General features: G+C 48.3%; 1 protein-coding gene across 1 annotated transcript in view; it reads right to left on the bottom strand.

Moving 5' to 3' along the window:
* Positions 1 to 13521, bottom strand: part of MPHOSPH8 (M-phase phosphoprotein 8) — a 303929-nt gene extending 290408 nt beyond the window's left edge. The window contains exon 1 of the mRNA XM_078657070.1: positions 13382 to 13521. The gene's annotated coding sequence lies outside the window, so the exon portion shown is untranslated. The remainder of the gene's footprint in view (positions 1 to 13381) is intronic.
* Positions 13522 to 14489: the final 968 nt, after the last annotated feature.

The raw sequence follows: 14489 nt of genomic DNA, 5'->3' as shown, positions 1-14489 counted from the left end.
ACGCTGTGTCCGGTTCCAGCATAACCTGATCGTTCTTTCCTCTTGCGTGAGGTATCGAAGGGCTAACTTCTGCTGTAATGCTATAAAAGAGAGCACATGCCGAGGTATACCCAGGCCCTGCTTATCCTCCGGCCCTCTAAATTCGCGTGCTATTTCCTGGGTGTAGATCTGCAATTGAGCTGCTAAGTAGTATACTTCAAAGTCGGGAACAGCTAAGCCCCCGTCCTACTTAGGTCTCATTAACGTTGTTAAGGCAACTCTGCGTCGCCCCGTCCCCCAAAGGAAGGACACTATCCTAGATTTCAGGAGTCGGAAGGTGACAGGGGGGGATCCAAGTGGGTAGTGTCCTGAAGTAATATAGAAGTCGTGGGAGCACCACCATTTTGAGTAGCGCTATCCGACCCGCCACTGATAATGGGAGAGTAGCCCAAAAGGACATGCTGCCCTTCAACGCTCTAATACAGCGGGTGATATTTCGCTCTAATAAGTCGGCAGGGGTGTGGTAGATGTAAACCCCTAGATATTTCAGGCAGCTGGGTTCCCATCTGATCGCTCTGGCCGTGGAGGGCTGGGTCACCCCCTTGTGTACTGGGAATAAACATGTCTTGGACCAGTTTACTTTGAGGCCGGAAATTTCGCCAAAATTGGTTAAAAGAGTTTCGGCTCCCATTAAGGCTCCGTCACCATCTTCGAGAAAAAGTAGGAGGTCATCAGCGTACAGTGATATATACTGCTGTCCAGTTTTGCTCCGTAATCCCCTATAATGGGCTCCCGTACGGATTGACATTGCGAGGGGTTCCACTGCCAACGCAAATAGCAGCGGGGACAGTGAACATCCCTGCCTCGTGCCTCTTTCTACTGGGTATTGTGACGATATTAGTGCACCCGTTTTTACTCTAGCCGTCGCCGAGGTGTATAGCACAGCAGTCCACTTCAGGTAATCCTCTTCCACCCCGAAACGCGTAAGCACTTTGTACAGGTATTCCCACTCTAGACTGTCGAACGCCTTTTCCAAGTCTACCGATAATATCATCGGGTGGTGGGCCTCTGAGTGGTCCTCTTCTAGAAGCCGTACCAAGCGGCGTATGTTCATGGTGGTGTTGCTCTTTGGTATGAAACCAGCTTGGTCCTCGTGGAACAGTGTGGTCATGTGCTCTAATAGGCGGGATGCTAAGATGCTACTCAAAATTTTATAATCAGTAGTCAGCATCGATAGTGGCCTGTATGATGTTGTATCGCTACTCTCTCTGCCAGGTTTAGGTAGGGGGATTACCAGCGCTTCTCGCATGGAGTGTGGTAGATAGCCTAATTGTTTCGCCTCTCCATAGACCTCTAGCAGCCGTGGGGCCAGTAGGTCCATGTATTTCACGTAAAACTCAATAAGCAATCCGTCTAGGCCTGGGGTTTTGTTATGTGCCATCTGTTTTATTCACACCGGATTTCTCCTAGTTCAATGTCTTTGCCCAAGTCCTTTGCTTGTTCAGGGTCTAACACTGGGAAGGGGAGCCCCTCTAGAAAATTATCTGTTGTCGGGGTACCAACCATTAACTTGCTTTGATACAGGGTTTCATAATAATTTGCGAAGCTACGTAGGATCTCGGGCTGGGTGTACACCTCGTCGCCCCCGCCGTGCGTATGGACACTATAGGGGAGCTTCTCCTCGTAGGGTCGGCGAGCCAGGCCAGTAAGGCCCCTGATTTGTCGCCCTCTGCATGGGACCTGGCTGTGTATGCCTTGTAGTCGAAGCTGCGCAACCGCTCCGTTTCTACCGCCACTGCTTCCTTCGCCGCGCTAATCTGCTCCTGTAGTTCGGGGTGGCCAGGACGCAAGAGCTCCATTTCTCAGAGTTTCTTGTCTGCTCTATCGAGATCGTCCAAGAGCACCCTCCGTATACCTCTCTTTTTACCTATGCAAAACCCTCTAACGACCACCTTGAAGGCATCCCATTCCGTTGCTCTCGCTTTCGTTGTGCCAGCATTATCTGTGAAGTATTGAGTTATCCTCTTATCTAGTGCCTCATGAAAAAGTGGGTCTTCCAGCCTCTCCGGACATAGCCTCCAGGTGGGAACACAGGAGGTGCTAGGGAACCATTGCATAGCGAGCAATAGAGGATTATGATCTGATATCGTCCTCAACAGATATTCCGTTCTCATAATCATTGGTATTAGAGGTGGAGAACACAGCATCGCATCAAGCCTCACATGGAGCTCGTGCATTCCCGAGTAAAAGGAATAATCTCAGGTCTGTGGGTGTTGAGCGCGCCAAATATCGGTTAGGTCCCAGCGTGTCTGCCATTCCAGTCTGCCCTTGGCAGTACGGTGTGTTGGGGAGTCCGCCAACGGGGGATGTGATCTGTCGAGGGTCACATCTAGTACCGAATTAAAGTCATCTCCTATTAATAGTGGCCCTACTAGAAAGTGAGCAAGGGACCCCGATAGTGTCGTAAGGAAGGACAGCTGGTCCACATTGGGTGCATACACGCTACAGAGGTTAATGTCCCTACCGCCCAACTTTCCAGCTATGGCTACGAACCTCCCCTCAGGGTCTATGATCTGTCTGGTAACCTGAAATGGGACCCCAGCCCGGATCCAAATTAGAACACCCCTGGCGAACGCTGAATATGTGGTATTGTACACTTGGCCCCTCCATCTGCGCTGTAAGGCTATCCCCTCTGTCTTTGTTAAGTGTGTTTCTTGCAATAGCTCAATCTGAACTCCTCTTCGCACTAGATAGGCGTGTATTTTGTGGCGTCTCGTCATAGTGTGGAGTCCCCTGACGTTCCAGGTTATACATTTCAAATTTGGTAAGTCATCGATTGTCCCATAGTGCCCTGCTCCCACTCCCCCATCCAGTATGTAAGTGTTCCAAGTGTGATGTATTATCAGCGCCGATGGTATACCCTCCCTCCAACATTATAGAATTACCCCAACCTTTCCCTCTCCCCAGAACAGGACCTGAAGCTCGCAATCTAGCTCCCATCCAAACACTCCCAAAAGATACTGACAATTAACCCAACAGTAGTCACCGTGGGTATGCTTAAGGGCAATGAAGGGGGTGGGGTACCCGCGGGACGTCACCCCCAACTCAGGCTCCTTGTGAGTGATCGAGCCCAAAGTAACTATGTTCATCAATGCCTTTACTCGTTGCCCCTTTGTGGATAAGCCGCTCCCTTCCTCAATTCACATTAGACAGTACGCCATAGTTCGTGCCCGAACCTCAACAGCTCACCAGAGTTTCTCATTGTTCATCTAATATTCCTTCGGCTGTCGCTGGGGTAATCACAGGCAGCGGCACACTGTTAGTTTCTGAGCCCTCAGTGTCCGTACGGTCATCGCCCTTGCCGGACTCCGCCTCCTCCAGCGATGGGGCATCCTGTGATCCCGAAATGTTAGATATCACCTCCAGGACTCCCTGCCGCCCCGCCGCCCCGCCGCCGCCTCCGATGATGAAGGTCGTCCGGTCCCTCTGCATCAATTACGGATTCGCCGGGATTTCCATCGCGGCAATCCCTCAGATAAAGTTCCAGGTCGTGGACCAAATCCGTCTCTACCGGTTCTGTACAGTTCCAGCCAGGTGCAGACGTCTTCTGGCGTGTCAAAGAATTTGGTGGTGTCATCAACAATTATTCGGAGTCGAGCTGGGAATAGCAAGGAGTATTGGATGCCCTCACTTCTCAGTTCTCTTTTGACCGCTAGGAAGGAGGTGCCTCTGCGCTGCGTCTTGTAAGTATAATCCGGGAAGATGTTGACGTTACTGTTTTCCACCTGAAATGGGCCATTTAGCCGAGCATTGTGAAGCAGCAGGTCCCTGTCTCGGTAGTGTAATAGCCGTGCTACCACCGGGCGCGGAGGTCGGCCCTGCTGCAACGGCCTGGACGGAACTCTATGCACTCGTTCCAGCGTGTAAAAGGTGGACAGACCTTCCGGGGCTACCGTTGTCTGAAGCCAGCCTTCAAGATAGCAAACCATGTCCCCCCCCCCTCCACTTTCTCCAGCAGGCCTACGATTCAGATGTTGTTCCGGCGATTGCATCCTTCCGCTTCCTCAGCTCGTTTCTCCAGTGCATCTATGCGGTCCAGAACATCAGTCATAGTGGTTGAGAGGGCTTTTTGTGCCGGCGCCATGGTATGTATAGTATCTTCCGCCTCTTTGACCCTATCAGATAGCTTGGCGTGGTCTGCTCGGAGCAAACCGAGTCCCGTGGCCACTTGCGCTATATCTTGCTAAAGCGCTGCACGGGTGTCCGTTATCGCCGCCAGGATCTTGTCCAGCTGGAGCTGTAAGTGAGAATCTCGTGACTGACCAGAGTCCAGGTGGTCTCCCTTGTCCGGCATCTCTGCGTCTGATGTAGATTGCATGGCCCCTTTGATTCCTTTGGGTTTCCCCATGTCAGGAGTGTCGTCATGTTTCGCCGTTGATAGGCGAGGGGAAGCGGCCCAGGGACAGGGGGATCTCGGCAGAGCCTATCTCGATTGGTGTTTGCCCCAGTGGTCGTCTGGGATGTCTCCTAGGCGTGCGCTGCTCGGGCCCAAATATATAGCCTCGGGGATCCGGCGAACAGTTCTCATGGGCCCCGCTGCCAGCTGCAGCGGTTTGAGGTGGACCCAGTCGCGGTCTGCTGCACTATAGATCATCCAGGTCAGAGAGGTTACAGTGGGGAAAGTAGATGACCAAGGGTTCCCTTGCAGGACATCCGTCAAGCTAGTGCCAGCCCCAAGGCCCCCCCGGACTGTCTCAGCAAGAGTCTCTCCTAACCCCAGCAGATCAACAGCTGGGATATTCACGCGCCCTCAGCGGTAGTGCCACCTCTTCTTAGTTCAGAGGCGTTCCAGGGATGATTCCAGATCTAGCAGCTCGAGGATCGGCAATGGTGGAAGGCACGCGTGGGGCGTCCAGCGGCAGCTAATGGCAACTAGTGGGCGGTAGCCCAGCACTCTCCGGCCTCGTCGCCAGGCTTCTGTACAGGGTGCCGAGCTGGGCCACCGGTATGAGCCCCCAATTCCAGCAATCAGTCTGGGTTCCAGTGATCCAGGCAATTGTGTGGGTCGCACCCTCAGGAAACGGGCACTCAGCCCGCTGGGTGATCACTGGCAGGTACCCCCCAGTGTCCAACACTCGTCCCCAGCCTCCTCACAGCCAGCTCCTCAGCTTCGCAGCACGTGGTCTCCGGTGCTCGAGTAGCCCCCCCCGCATGCAGCTCCACCGCACTCAGCGCCGGGGTAGCGGGACATCCGGGGAGCCAGCGGCGGCGCCAGCAGCAGACCACCACGCAGGCCCCTCGCCCAAACCAGTGCCGATCGCGGACTCGCTCCCCCCACGCAGGCCGTCAAACCGTCCCGCTGCAGGCAGGGGGGTAGAGAGCCGCGTGCACTCTCCGCCTTCCCGCCGGTTCGGGAAATAATTGGGACTCTCTCCTAGAGTCGGGAGCTCCTCCGCCGCCGCCCCAGGCCTTTCCGCTGGTGAGGAAAGCAGAACCCCGCGGCGACAAGACTGCTGCATCAGCCGCCAGGCGGAAGCTCGTCACCAGTGCCGTAGGTTGTCAGCAGCAAGGTCGTCGGCCAGAAACTCTGGCGGCCAGCCGCGGCGCGCCCCAGCAGCCCCACGACCTGTTCCCGGGCCACAGCCCCTCAGCGGCAGCAGGTAGGCGCACCCGGCACCGCAGCGCCCTCCGCGATCTCCGTCTGTCAGTGGGCGCGATGCAAATCAGCAGCCGCCATTTTGCCTTCGCTCGGCCATGCACCCCGGGCAGTTTGGCAATGAACTCCGCATTAGCCAGGGGGACAATTAGGCTTCGTTCTGCTGGGTCTCGGTGGGGGAGACCCTTCTCCTAGCTGTTGGGATGCTTCGGGGGTGTCCAGAGGCAGTTTTAACAGGATAATCCAAGGCTCGATCACGGAGCCGAGCGGTTAGGCGACCTTCACCATCGGTGCCCAAGCCACACCCCTATCTTGGTTTGACTGATAGCGCCTCAAAGTACACCTCACCATAGCAGACAAGTTCAACAATTCAATAATCTTACTTGAGGTACAGCTCTACACTTTATGCTGTACATATAACAATTCACATGTTTTTCATCAGAAGTTCCTCTGCACATCGGAAGGTGGCATTGGTCAGCTCCGTGTCCGTCTTCAGCGTTCTGGTTGCCGGGATGACATCGCGGCAGCTACTTAGACGCCGCCCTCGCACGCTGTCATGCCCCGAGATCCCCGAGGTGCTGTTCCTTTAAGAAAAGACTCTATAAATGTATGCAGAGCCCTTGGAGCAACGCTTTACGTTCTGGCGTCAAGCTCCGTCATTGCAGTTCCGTCGTGTTCCCGTTTTGCCTGACTTCCTGCTGGTCCTTCCGAGACCGGGTTTTTCCTTCGTCCTAGGTTTCTGAAGTTTCTGGCTCTCTTTGCTGTTCCGTGGCTTACGCCTGTTTTACGGAACCTTCTTTCTTTTCCCCTGCTCCGCCCGACGGCCGGGCTTGCTCTCCGCCGTCCGGCCGGGCAGCTGTTCCCGCGACCACCATTGTTCACCTGCTCCGCCCGACGGCCGGGCTTGTGCTCCGCCGTCTGGCCGGGCATTAGTCCCAGCAATTCCCCATTGCTCACCTGCTCCGCCCGACGGCCGGGCTTTGCTCCGCCGTCCGGCCGGGTATTAATCCCTGCTGTTAGCCCTGACACTTACCTGCTTCCTCTGACGGCCGGGCTTGGTCTCCGCCGTTCAGCAGGGCACACTTTTAGGTATTTAGGTTTGTTACCTTACTCCCCCACCCGGCGGCCGGGCCTGGTCTCCGCCATCCGGTGGGTTCCCTTCCATATTTTGCCTGTTACTTACCGCTTGGCTGTAACCCGATCTATTCCTTCACTTCCTGTATTCCTGGTCATATACCTATTGTGTTTGGGGTTTTCTTGCGTGGACTCGTGTGAGGCGCAGATTTTCCTCTTCACTACACAGAATCACGGTAACAGCGCTATGCGCTACACTTATGTTTTCTTTGTCTTGTGCCTTGATTAATTTTACATTGTGTTTGAATAGACATTGTCTTGTATCATTGACTTTCAGATACACAGAGTTGTTATTATCAGAGTCCTGTCCAGTCCAAGGCATTATAGACGCTGGTTTAGGAGCCTTCTACAGGTTACTATGTAAGAGCTCTACAAATCGGACATATACAAGCTCTCAGATATATTGAATGGTTACTATTGTTTCTTGTTCTTCATATACTAGCTAGAGCTGAACCTTTTCAGGCATTACAGATCTACTCTACAACGTAGCTTACGACTTGTATGGTATGTAAAATATTATGTACAACAAATAGTGACGTTGTTGTGTGTGTGTTAACTGAGGTTAGAAAGTCTGTGTTTTCTTTCAGCCCTCACATCCAACAGAAGTCCTTGCAGTGTTTCTACCACTTACACACAGAGGATTACAGCCACAATCTTTGTCTTCCCCGCCTTTCCTTGTTTTGTCTGCCTGTTTTCCCCTGGCGAGCCTCTCGGTACTCTAGGGTTTGATAGAGTCGGAAGGCCGTAGGGGAAGGCTGTGGATTGTCTTTGGATTCCTGACGCTCCTGCGGAACCTGCCTGGAAACCATTACACACGCTGACGTCAGTTCTATACACACCTTTCCGCGTCAGAAACACAGAGCCATGCAAGACACTGACCATTGGTGCACAAAACTAGACCCTGAAAGGATGTCCTTAACCCTAGAAATCAGTTCGCAGAACAGAGAGGATGGGTGGGGCGGTAAGGAATCTATAACTAACTAATGTTTCTTACAGATATATCGTTACCGAAGGAACTTACATGGGTACACCAGTAGCCAATTGTGGAGGTACCAAAGTACTTACTATGACAAATTTAGGGAGCTTACACAGTGACTCGGTTCCTGATTAGCCAGACTAGTCAAAAAACACAGTGTCAGCAGCAAAAGTGGGGTTAACCATGAAAGCAGATGCTACTGTCCTACATCCACTATACTTTACTCTGCAACACTGCACTCTATGCCACTCCACACTATTGTACTTTGTCACTTTACTAGGCACCACTCTACTCTACACCCCTGAACTCTATAACACTGTACTGCACTCTCTGTCACTCAAATCAAGGCTACTCTACTCTGCACCACTTTACTCTATGCCACTGCACTCAACTGTGCACCATTCAATGCCACTCTACCGCACTCTACACCACTCTAATCTACTGTGCACAACTGCACCCTATGACACTGCACTCTACACCACTACAGTCTAGGCCACTCCACTCTGCACCACTGCCCACCACTTCACTTTGCAATACTGCACTCTACTGCCAATGCACTCTACCCCACTACTCTATATTACTCAACTCAACCCTGCACCACTCCACACGACTTCACTCTACTCTGAAACAATCTACTCCACACCACTGAACTCTTCGCCACTCCACTCTACGCCACTGCAATCAAAGCTATGTCACTCTACTTAACAACACTCTACTCTATGCCACTGGGCTCTACCCTGCGCCATTAAACTCTACCCTGCACCAGTCCACTCTGAAACAATTTACTCTACGCCACTGCACTCTTCACCACTCTACCCCGCTCTATGCCACTGCAGTCTACGCTATGCCACTGTACTCCATGCCAATGTACTCTACATGTCAGAGAACCTGCCAAGCAGTCAGTACTCCCGTAATCTTAAGATTTCACAAGAGCAAATTGATGCCTTTTTCCCAACCCGAGATTCCACTCAGACCCCCTAAGAATGGAGAGGGTCAAAGTGAACCTGGAGGGGGAAAGGGGATGGGGATAGAGAAGAGACTGCCTTAGGTTAGTTGAACTCTGGTTAACCACTACTCTCTTGCTCTGGTATTTCACATGTTGAAATAATGACTCTCTTTCTGATCTCTCAGGTGACCTGCAATTTAAATGATACACAACATTATGTTACAAACATGCTCCTGAATCTACCTTCCTAATCTATTCGGTATTGCTCTCCAATTTAATTCTTAACCTCTAAACTAAGTATTTTGCTGCTGTTCTAAGATTGGTCTTTCTCTTTTCTTTTTGAATAATATATATATATATATATATATATATATATATATATATATATATATATATGGGCTGGATTCTGTTCCATTGAGTGTCAGAGGTGGGGACCGGCAGAGACGGGTCCGTAGATTAGAGTCAAGATACATCATAGACCTATCTACCAAACATCCTAGGGGCTTAAATAGCGGGGAGGAGATGGCGGTTCATCTGGGGAAATGTTATAGAAATAGGAGAACTATTGGATATGCTGATTCATTTGCTGCAATTATGGTGTGATATGTATGTAAAGAATATTGGGAATCTGATCTAAATGTGAAGAAGCAATAAGAGATCAGGATGTGATGAACTAATAGATCAGGGAATGAATTCTCAGAGTGATTATTATTTGAGTGCCGTTTGATGAAGTTTATTGAAAGCAACGGGAACAGAACTGTGTGTGAATTTAACTTGGGTGTTCCATTGTATTTTATGTGATAATTTTAAGTGATCCTTTTTTGATCTTTTGGATAGTTTGAACCTTCTTTTGGCTCTGTTCTGAACAAATAGATTTTTAATAACTTGGGTAGAGTAACGAAGAACATTAGCCGATCCACGGCTCTATAAGTGAAATTTTTAAAACCACAACATTATATACCCTCTCACTACAAAAAAGTAACCCATTTGTAAGGTGAAAGATGACAGCATGCAGGCAATGTAATGAAATAATATATATTCTAAGATGGCGCCTATGTTGTTTTGGAGGGTTGAGTCCTTTGTTTATGTCCATGTATGTTAAGAAACTTTATTAACATGTCAATAGTGTAGTGTCAATGACACTGACGAAGGCAGAACGCCGAAACGCGTTTGTGTGGTCCCTGAATGAAATAAATCTGTGGATCTGATTTATCCCTCTGGAGTGCTGTGGTTTTTGCGAAAAAGCATAATCGGTGAGCAGTATATATATATATATATATATATGTATATATATATATATATATATATATTCACTGAAAAAAAACATAGGTTTCAGGGACGTTATAGTTAGTTGGACATTTCACTCATACAAAGCCATAGAAATCTTGCATGATAGTTAGTACTGCTAACTATAACTTGCACCCAAGCAATGCACTGCTGATGATGTCACATATTACATCATTCATGACATGGTCAGGTACATCACTGATGACATCACTGATGACATCATCCACGTGAAAATCTGATGCACCTCCTCACACTCTAATATAACCTTTGATACACCCACTGTAAAATGCAGACTACCATTTTCGAAACCATTGACACACCAATACCAATTACTACATACATACTCACTGATTCATATCTCTTCCTCTACATCGCTGGCCAATACTTTCACTTTCACGGCCGCGCGGCCCTTGCTTGTCTTGCTGTATAGAGTAAACCGAGCACTGTTTAACTGCGGCTTATCATAAAATCGGTAGTCAGTGAAACTGTCAAATAAAATCTCCTAGAGGTCTGAAAAGCACTTCTTTGTTTACGGTTGTTCTACGGAGACGAGATAAAGAGGACATGTCTCTCGCCGTAATCCGCCTGATGTTGTTGTACCTGTAAATACAGGCCCTCAATCACACGGGGTCCTCTGCCACCCTCTGCCCCCTCACAATCTCTGACGGCAGCACCCTCCTTCCATTCTTCTTACATACTAATGACGGCGGCCACTTAGCCACGGCCTTTGGTCTTGGGCGACTGGCAATGACCATGCAGTGTGGCGTGTGTACGTGTTGTTGGTTGAAACAGTGCGGCAAGCTGGGCCTCGCATGTCAATGCTGTAGTTGCGATCTCCGATGCTCCACCCGCGAGCCGGCTGTAGTTTGTTATTGTAACTGATTCTGTGGGCTGATAAGGCCCGCCATGTCTAGTTTGCAAGGGGCACAGAAGGCGAATGGGGGTGACTGGCAAAGTTCAGGCACATCCTTTAGGCAAGTTTACTGCACATAACCGACCAGTAAAAGAATCTTTAACTTTTTAATTTAAAGGACTGCTTCACCTAGTAAAAATATACAATCCTTACTGTGCCTAGAATCCAATTTTCCATACATTTACTTGCATTGACTGTGCAAATACGAGTGTGTTTGTGTCAAGCATACGGTGCAATGCGGCACTTGTAAATTGTCTACAGTGCGAATACAGCCTGCCGGATGTTGGCGGTTGAATTACGTAGTCTTCTGATAATTTTCTGTCACTTTGCCGTTGTGCCTCAAACAAACATTGGCGGGTGAAAGGATGGCCGTGACTTATAGTAGTAAAAGTATATAGCAAGCGCCTGAGTTTGCTGCCTCAGAACGGGACAGAAAACCTCACCGTCTTCTTTACTTCCGTACAAGAGGAATATCGTTCATTTTAATTAGACGTGCAAGGTTTAGCATATTCAGAATAGCAAAACAAGACTATTGGCCAATGACAACAGGATATAAAGTGCTGTCCAGTCATCAAGCCATTGCATTGCACATCTCAAAACATAAATATTTCAATGCGCTTTCTTTCTCTCACTACCACAGAAGGCCCATTTCCTGTTTATTTAAGGAAACACATACCACCAGGTCATTGTCTATCTTGTACTCTAAGGGCCAGATGTAGGTCATTCTATTTTACCAACTCCTAAATACCGAATTTTACCGATTCGGTATTTATGAATCAGTAAAATAGAAGGAGGGAGAATTAGGTAAAATCGGTAATTGAATTACCGAATCTGTAAAAATCGGTATTTACCGAATCGGTAAATACCGATTCGGTAATGCCCATTGATTCCTATGGGCATTGAAGCCCATAGGAATCAATGGGCATTACTGAATCGGTATTTACCGATTCGGTAAATACCGATTCCAGCAAGGGTGCAGGGGGTGTCACTTTAACACCCTCTAGCACCCCAAATACAGGCATGTGTGCCATGTGGCGCACAGACATGCCCTAAGGGCATGTCTGTCTGTCACATGGCATAGGTGTGCATGCACACATGTGCATGCACACCTGGATTCGGTATTTTACCACCCAATTGAATTGGGTGGTAAAATACCGAATCTGAAAGGCCTTTGGGACTCAGAAGAGTCCCACCTACATCCCGAAGTTACCGAATCGGTAAAAATACCGATTCGGTATTTTACCGATTCTGTAAATTTACCGATTCGGCAAATTTACCGAATCGGTAAAATTGGCCCCCTACATGCCAATTCTTAAATACCGGTCGGTAACGGCCAAAATCGTCCGTTACCGACCGGTATTTTGGCTCCTACATCTGGCCCTAAATCTCTTAGGGCCAGATGTAGGTAAATACTATTTACCTATTCTTAAATACTGAATCATACCGATTCGGTATTTAAGAATAGGTAAATTGTATGTAGGTAATTGTTCGGTAAATTTTACCGAATCTATAAAATTTGGCATTTACCGAATCGGTATTTACCAATTCGGTAACTGCTATTCATTCCTATGTGCCTGGAGGCCCATAGGAATGAATGTCAATTACCGAATCGGTAAATACCGATTCGGTAAAAGGTGGAATTCATTGAAGGGTGGCAGGGTGTCACTTTGACACCCTGTTGCACCCCTCAATTGTGTATGGGTGCACATGTTGCAGACATACGTGCCCTAAGGGCATGTATGTCTGCAACATGGCACTGTTGGAAAAGCACAAAAAAAGCTTTTTCCAAGGTTTTCATTATCTACCACCAACTTGTAGTTGGTGGTAAATTACGAATCATTAACTGAGGAATGCACTAACTTGAGTGCTCCCTACATCCTGGATTCGGTAATTTACCGAATCGGTATGTTAAGAATTCGGTATTTTACTGAATCCTTAAATTACCGATTCGGTAAAATACCGAATCCTACAAAAATGCCACCTACATCTAAAAAGCCCAATAACGGTCGGTAATGGCCGAAATTCGGTAATTTCGCTTGTTACCGACGGGTATTGGGCGACCTACATCTGGCCCTTAGTTCCCCCATCATTAAAAAGACGTTGTTGTGGCAGAAGATATTTTTTTGCTCTGCGGCTACATTATGGTTTCGTGCATCAATTTCAGTTTGAGTAATTGAGAACTGAACCTCTAAAAACAGGTTTGTGATGTCATTGTGATAATTAACACTGCGAGCGTTTGAACATCTTCACGCAGCAAGACTTTTAAACATAATCGTGGGCTAAATGACAGAAACAAAATTGTGGGCTAAATGACAGTGAATTAACTTTCTTCGCTGTTTGGTCTTAACATTTGCTGCCAGCCGTGTGATTTTACGTTTACATTTCAAGACATGCAATCTGATTAAGCGCGAGCATCTGTCATTGTTCCCGTGCTTCTTAATCATATGTAAACAAGCTTTGCGCGCGAGCAGCCTAACAGCCCTACATTACCTGTCATCTCTGATCTATTATCGTCTGGAACACGAGCCCAGCCTTTGATAACACACCAGCAGCGCGTCTACCTTCGCGTGCTCTCTCTCTCTCTGAATATAAACAAACTTGGAGCACGAGTCAGCACGTTATACTTCCTGGCCCACGAGCAAATCATTGAAAGCCTGTCAGCGCGTCATCTCTCTGTTTGTGCAATCAACCTTCAGAACCTGAAGAGCGTGTGCAACCAAGCTTGAAGAGACCTCGCGTCGTGTATTTAGCTTTATAATAAACTTACCGAGTGTCAAGAGTGTCTACAGTCAAGCTTAAAGGAAGCAATTACATGTATTTGGTTATCGCGCATTTGGTCACTGTGCAGCCAAGCTTGAAGGCAACAATCATCACACGCAGCCACATTTGAAAGAAGCATTATCGCGCATTTAAACATTATTACAATTTTTTACATAAAATAAACTTGTGGTTGTTTACTCACATAAAAAAAAAAAAAAAAAAAAAAAGGATTTCTTTCAGCATTGTGTGGGTCCTGTCTTGGATTGGTTCATACTCATTTCCTATGTGCATTTTGATTGGTTGTTATATTTTCTTGTATTTTTTCACAAGTTTATAGTAATTTGTTAGGAAAATGCAAAATGTAACAGCTGCACCTTTTTTTTATCTTCTCCTGGTGAACCTCCAATCAGATGGAAAAAATGGAAAGTAGTTTTTGAACGCTATGCTAAAGTTTGTGGGACTAATCTCAGTGCTGAGAGAAAATGCTCTTTATTACTTCATTGTTTGGGATCTGAAGGCCAGGACGTCTTTGATGATTTGCCTGACCTTCCTCCTTCAGAAGCAAATGGTTTAAATGAATATGAAATTAGTCAGCTCGCGACCGAGATGGCCGCGCTTTAGCTCGGCTCCGTTCGCCCGCCTGTGTTTTCACATTTATCCTGCTGTAATCCTGCCCCGGGAAGCCCTGTTTGCTGTGTGGTAGTGCTACGACGCCTTGCAGGCACTTACCTCTTGTTCCGGTTATCCTGGCTGCTGTGGATCCGGTGCAGTGCCCCCGATTGTATTGGGGTGTCGGAAGCGGACTGGCCTGGATCTTCTTGCCGGCTCCCGGGCCGGA

Source organism: Lissotriton helveticus, chromosome 8 (genome assembly GCF_964261635.1).
Source record: "Lissotriton helveticus chromosome 8, aLisHel1.1, whole genome shotgun sequence".
In the NCBI taxonomy this organism is placed as follows: Eukaryota; Metazoa; Chordata; class Amphibia; order Caudata; family Salamandridae; genus Lissotriton; species Lissotriton helveticus.
This window is presented reverse-complemented; position numbering and strand designations above follow the sequence as displayed.